Source organism: Petromyzon marinus, chromosome 55, assembly GCF_048934315.1.
Source record: "Petromyzon marinus isolate PM22_M1 ecotype Great Lakes invasive population chromosome 55, UKy_Petmar_22M1.pri1.0, whole genome shotgun sequence".
Classification (NCBI taxonomy): domain Eukaryota; kingdom Metazoa; phylum Chordata; class Hyperoartia; order Petromyzontiformes; family Petromyzontidae; genus Petromyzon; species Petromyzon marinus.
Window position 1 is genome coordinate 4430724 of NC_133721.1, and position 6830 is coordinate 4437553.

A 6830-nucleotide genomic window follows, 5' to 3' on the forward strand; every position below is an offset into this window, starting at 1 on the left:
AGTTCTTGTAGCGGAGGCGAGGGTAGGCCGAGACACCCCTCGCTTACCGCAGTGCACTGATGGCGCTTGGGCAGGCGGCGTACTCGCGCATGGATCACGCGGCAATAGACTGACAATGGAAAATTTGTTGGTGCTGGCACAAGAGATGGGGATTGTGCTGCCTATCGTTGAGGAGGAGACACAGACGTCCATGTGGGTGGCCAGATACCTGCAGGCCCACGAGAACATAAACAGGTGGACCCAGGTAGCGGCGTAATCAAGTGAGCCTGTGTCGGGCGACACGTTGACAGCTCAAGCAACAAGGAGCGACCCAAGGCCAGCGGAGGAGGATTCGGAGCTGGGGAGGGAGATGGCGGCGGCGGCGCAGGGGTGGCCTTGACGGTGAGGGGACATCTCAAGGCAGCCTCAAGGTTGAAGGGACCAGCAACCCCTCTGCCACACGGACCCTCCATCTCCTGCTTCCGGTGCAGAGAACCGGGACACATCATGCGGGGATGCCGGGACGGACAACGCTCGGCGATTGACGACCTCACTGACATCCCCCGTCCTGCCGACGACCGCTTTCCAGCCCCAACAGGCAAGTCGTGACACACAGGACACTCGGCCCATACCACCACCACCTCACGCATCTAGGCCTTCACGCATTCCGTCTGGCATTCTCACCTCCCCTTCCTCGGTTGGAGCGCACAAACAGCGGGTTCATACCATGGGTGGGTGGCCAAATTCCAGCACTCAGTGGAGGAAATTGGCGCGCCGAGTGATAGCAGCCACGGCAGGTTCATTGGCAATAGTTGGTTTCATCCAGGGAATAGAGGCACGTGTCTTGATTGACACAGGGGCCTCGGCTACTATCATCTCAGACGTCATTTATAATGTTGCCCTTAAGGAATCGTTGCGTTATGCCGGTGGAGAATGCGTGTGTTGCGGCTAATGGGGGGAGCATGGGCATTGTGGGGCGTATAGAGGCATGCGTAAGAGTAGGGGAAATTGAGATGTCGGGGCCCGTTTTGATTTCAAAATGCTGGCGGTGCCTTGCCTCTTGGGGACACTTTTTGAGCAGGATGCCCTTTAAATTTTTGATGGATCAAGGTTGTGTCGTGATGCTGTCGGGACAACGGGTGTTCTTTTTGAATTCCCCGTATAGGAACACCGTGGCGAACGTTACTGTTCAGGCCTTGCCGAGGGAATCTACATATTCTGCCAGGCACACAAATGTTAGTCCCTTTGCGCTACCATAAACGCCTCTAGTTGGCTGACCCCATCTAACACAGCAACCTGTGGCCTTGCATTAGTGGGGGTGCAGATAATCCTTCGGGGAAATAAGGAACCTTATTTTCAGGTCCTGAATGTAGGTCTTGGAACGGCTGTGGTTCAGGCGGGTACAGTGGTAGCTCACGCAACAGCGGCATGCTGTGAGGCTGTTGACTCCGAGGCGGGGGAGGTCATAAGCGCGGTTTTACAGCAAGCGGAGTCAGATAGGACGTGGGCAGATAAATTGTGGAGAAAACCCAAATATGTCCCATGAACAACAGAATGAACTACGGTCGTTGCTTAGAGAGTTTTCCGACGTATTTTAGTCAAGGCAAATTTGATATTGGGCGAATTTCCTTGCTGCAACACCACATCGATACGGGTAACACAGCTCCTATTCGGCAGAACTCATCGGTTGAGTCCTGTCGAAAAGGAGCACGTACACCAGGCGGTGGAGGAAATGTTAGCGGCGGATATAATTTCACCATTAACCAGCCCCTGAGGAGCCCCTGTGGTGTTGGTTAAAAAGCAACATGGCAGCTTACGGTTTTGCGTCGACTTTCGTAAGTTGAACAAAGTCTCTGTAGCAGACACTTACCAGCTGCGACGTATGGACGATTCCCTAGACGCGTCGGGCGCTCGGTTTTTCTCCACATTTAACCTATTGTCGGGATTATGGCAACTTCCCTTAGATGAGTCATCCAGGCCGAAAAAAATGCCCCAGGGACTATTCCAGTTAAATTATCTTCCGATGGGATTGCATTTGGCACCGGCCACTTTCCAACGACTCATGGAGTTGGTGCTGGCAGGACTGCAGTTGGATTCCTGCCTTATTTACCTAGACGACATCATCGTATTTGGCCACACGTTCGAGGAGCATTTGCAGAGGTTGCGGACAGTGCTCTCCAGGGTACGGTCGGCAAATCTGAAATTTAAACCAGCCAAGTGCCATTTGTTAAAGACCTAGGTGTGATATTTGGACCACATTGTTAGTGTTAATGGAATAGCGACGGATCCGGACAAAACGGCATGCGTATGTGATTGGCCAACCCCCAAGTCGGTGGGTGAAGTACGCAGTTTTGTTGGGTTTGCGTCATATTACCGACGGTTTGTTCCGCAGTTTCTGACGGTTGCAAAACCCTTACATGCCCTGACGGATAAAAATCAGAAGTTTAAATAGGGCCAAGAGGAGGAGGCCGTATTCGTTGCGCTATGCTGCGCCATCGCCTTTCCAACGCGCTTCCTTTTGACCACCCAGATTTTTCCCTACCATTCATACTGGACACGGATGCTAGTGACATGGGCATCAGGGCTGTCCTGTCCCAGGTAAAGAACGGGGTTGAAAGGGTGATCGCATATGGGAGTCACGTCCTGTCAACTGCTGAGCAGTGGTACTGGGTCACCTGCAGGGAACTGTTGGCCAAGGTGTACTTCATCCAACAGTACAGGCCTTATCTTTATGGCAAAGACTTTGTAGTCCACACGGACCACGTGGCCCTCTAGTACTCTCCGAGAGTGGACCAGCCTTCTGGCCAGCTCTCATGCTGGTTGGAAATACTCCAGGAGTATTCCTTTCGAGTGGTTTACCGCAAGGGTGTGAGGCACTGTAATGCCGATGCATTATCCCGCTTGCCGCTGAACAGATGCTGTGCATGCTCGTCGGGCGCAGGCCGGTGTAAACAGCCTAGGGCTGGGCCACCGGGGGTTGTAGCGGCCTTGAGTTACCCCGCCACCAGCCGTGGAGGTCGCACATAGGGACGACACGTTGGGCCTCTCGCATGCCGAATGGGGCCAGCTACAGATGGAGGATGTCTCCCTGTTGAACTTGCAGTGCCACGCAGAAACTGACCACAAGAACTCCGGGCCTAAGGGAGTCTCGCAGTCCGTCCATCGGGAAGGTCTGCTGATGAGGTGGCAGGAGATTTCGCGACGCCTGTGCATTGTGGTCCCCACTTCCCTGCGAGGCTGATTAATGCGGGCAACGTATGAAGAGAAGTTGATGCACCTCGGGCATCGTAAAACTTTGTTAACCGTGCAATGAGACTTTTATTGGCCGGGAATGTCAAACGATGTCTTCCATTTGATCAAAGGTTGTCCTGATTGCGCGGGCCGTAAGCTGCCATCGCAAAAATCTCAACCCCCGTTACAATCCATCACGGTGTCCCGCATTAACGAATTGGTTGCGCTAGACATCATTGGGCCCTTCCTGGCTACGCAAAAGGGGAATAAGTTTCTCCTAGTCGGGATTGAGTATTTTTTCCTTTTGGCCAATGGCTTGGCCATTGCCCAACCAAACGGCTGCATCCATAGCCGATGCATTTTTTCACGGCTATGTGATGGATAAGGGGGCCCCCCGAGCAGCTTCTCATGAACTAAGGTTGAAATTTCTCGTCCAAGCTGCTGCGAAAAGTGTGCGATGTACTGGGCACAAAAAAGATTAGAACACCGCCATACCATCCCCAAACGGATGGTATGGTGGAACGCCTGCACAGAACCCTGAAATTGATTCTCTATCAGGCAGTTAATGAGGCACAGACGGATTGGGATTTGCACGTTCCGGGAGTCTTGGCTGCATACAGGATGGCCCCACACGCCTCAATGGAATTCTCCCCGTTTTTTCTCATGTACGGGCGGGAAAACGAACCCCCCATTGAGGCACACTTGTGTATGGCCTCGGGGAAGAGGAAAGCAGCCATCCCAGTTCCCCTGCAGGTCACGTTGCGTCGTGTCTTTGAAGCTCGTGAAGTGGCCAGAGAAAATATTGCTAAGATGCAAGCTGCTAACGAAAAGAACGCGGAGCAGCGCGAGCATGTGCTTAAATGGGCAATTGGGGACAGGGCCTGGTTATATTGCCATCAGGTTCTGCTGGGTACGTCCCCTAAATTACATTGGCTATGGCAGGGTCTTATCGTGGTGGTGGAAGTCAGGAGGCCTCAGTGTGTGAGAATTCAGGCGGGACGCCGCCGTTGGTTCGTTCACCCGTTGCACCTGACACTATATGCTCAGCCTCCTGCTGACAGCTCACCCCCAAACTCTCTGCCACCGATATCTGGTGTGTCGGACGAGCCGAGAAATCGGCCAAGGAAATTGTGCCTCAGTAAAAATGCATTGTGCCGCCCACAGTTTCCAAGTACCTGAAGTCCCTAGAACCTCAAGAAACCCCCACGTGCGATGTACCGCTGGCTGGAGCCCGGTCAAATTCCTCCGCAGAGTCCAGAGATGAGCCTACTCCTTCAAGGCTTTTGTGCAAGCCCCCATTGCCCAGAGACGCACAGAGCGATGGACCGGCGCCAAGGACCTGGTCAAAGTGTCTATGCTTCCACTAAGCGGATCTCCCATGGTCATGCTGGGGTGTTTTTTTTACATGCGGGGTTTCTGCCCCTAACATTCGTCGGTCATCGGGGTGTTTATTTATGCAGTTCATCTACCCTAAATGTTCTTCGGTCGTTGGGTCGGTTATTTATGCAGTTCGGCTGCTCTAATGTTCATCGGACGTCGGGTAAAATGTTCTTTTGTTTATGTTACTGATGCGGTTCTTCGGGCCCTGACGCGGGACACTTGTTATGAGCCGAGACGGTTGTTTTTTTTTAGGAGGGGGGTGATATAGGGACAGTGCGGTGATAGAGACAGTGCGTGGGTGGAGACAGTGTGGATGTGGAGACAGTGCGGGTGGAGGGACAGTGTGTGGCCCAATGGTCACATGAGGTAATCACAGAAGGGGAACCATCTGGGAAGTTTGGGAATCGGCCAGAAAGTTCGTGAAACGGGGCGTGGTTGGGGGCAGAGTAAGGGCCACGCCAGGAATAACAGGAGGCGAGGGGCAAGGGTCGGAGCTGCAGTGGGATCAGGGTCGACTGTCTTCACACCGTCGCTGCCTTCACGCCGTCGCTGTCTTCGCGTCGACACTACTTGTGTGCCAACCCTGGCCCAAGTTACCTGTGTCTTATCCCTGGCCCAAGTGATCTCTGCGTTATCCCTATTCAAGTCGCAGTTACCGGCGCCAAGTGCCCTAAATAATAAAGAAAACCTCTACATTTCAAGTTGTCCGAGAGTCACTACACATGGATACAACCTCACGACGATAAATTACAACCCGAAATGTGGCTCGGCCATATATGTGAAGAACACCATCACAGAGTTCTACACCTTCCCACCAACTGAAAAAGAAGCCACCAGCATGAAGATAGGGGAACTGCACATGTACCATACGCTAACCAATTGCAAAAGGTACCTATCAAGACCAAAACAAGGGTCAACCTGGTCTTGAAACAGGCAAGCACAAGCTGGGGAGCCATCAACACTAGTGCTATGGACATCAACGATGTCCCTTGTATATTCTGTAGCCGAATACTGTGCACCAGTATGGACCAGAATTAGTGACACTCGACTTGTTGATGTCCAACTGAACACTGCAATATGGTGTATCACTGGAACTCTCAAGTCGACCCCAACATTGTGGCTGCCTGTGCTGTCACACATCTCTCCCCCACTCATCCAACGCAACGCTGCAAACTTCCGGGAAACAGTCGCCTTTAAATTCATCAGGACCTCAACGTTCCTTGTCATCGTTTGGAGTCACACAAGCCCTTTTGGACCCATGCGCTTAACCTTCAACAATGCGAGTTCAACCCCAATGAAGCTTGGAGAGCTGAATGAAGTTCAAAAGAACTCAAAAACACCTTGTGAAAGACCTAATGCAGAAGATCCCTGGATTTGATCTTCCATGAAGCTCATCGTCCACCCTAAACCGTATCCGCACAAACCATGGCAGATGCGGATACCTGATGTACAAATAAAAAATTATCCCAGTGTGCAACCGTGGTCATCCAGAACAGGCGATACAATATATAACGGTGCAATGCCCGATTCACGAGTAAAAAGGCACCACAGCGATACACTCCGCTGCTCCTGATGCGGTTATCTGGCTTGCCTATCTGAATGTGAAATTGTAGTTGTTGCTCTGCATCTACATCAGTCATATGAAATAAGAAAAGTCACATTGATTAAAAGGTTATTGCCCTCAAGTCGAGTCTGTGGGTCTCTGCGAGTCTATCGGTTTTTAAAGAACCAGTTGAATAACACACAGCTAAAACCCACAATCTCAGAAGTGACAGCTCAGTGTCTCTGACACAGCTATTATGAAACCAATGAATGATATCCAGACCTATGGCTTGAACCCAGGATCTCAGCATTATCCCTGGCCTCCGAGCAACTTTAAACCTGTCCGCAACAGTCGGCCTGTGGCTGCATTTGCAGTGCTAAATGTAGGACTGCCCACACTTGATTCTCTGCCTTCATTGCCTTAAATCAACAGCAATGATTTACCTTAGCAGGCCCCACCTCCTTCCACTTTAGGTCCCTGCTCCTGAGGCACCGTCTCTTCCTGAGCAGGCTCCAGTCCTTTAATGCTACGCCTTTTCCTGTTTAGGCACCACCCCTTTCCTCTGGACATGGGGTTGGGCATGGGGGCATGAAGTGTGCATGCAAAGCAGTAGGCAGTGGTGGCTAGCGACAATAGGAGTGACTGCACGACAATCAAATCCCTTGGAGCAATGATATAATCACACCACAGACAGGAC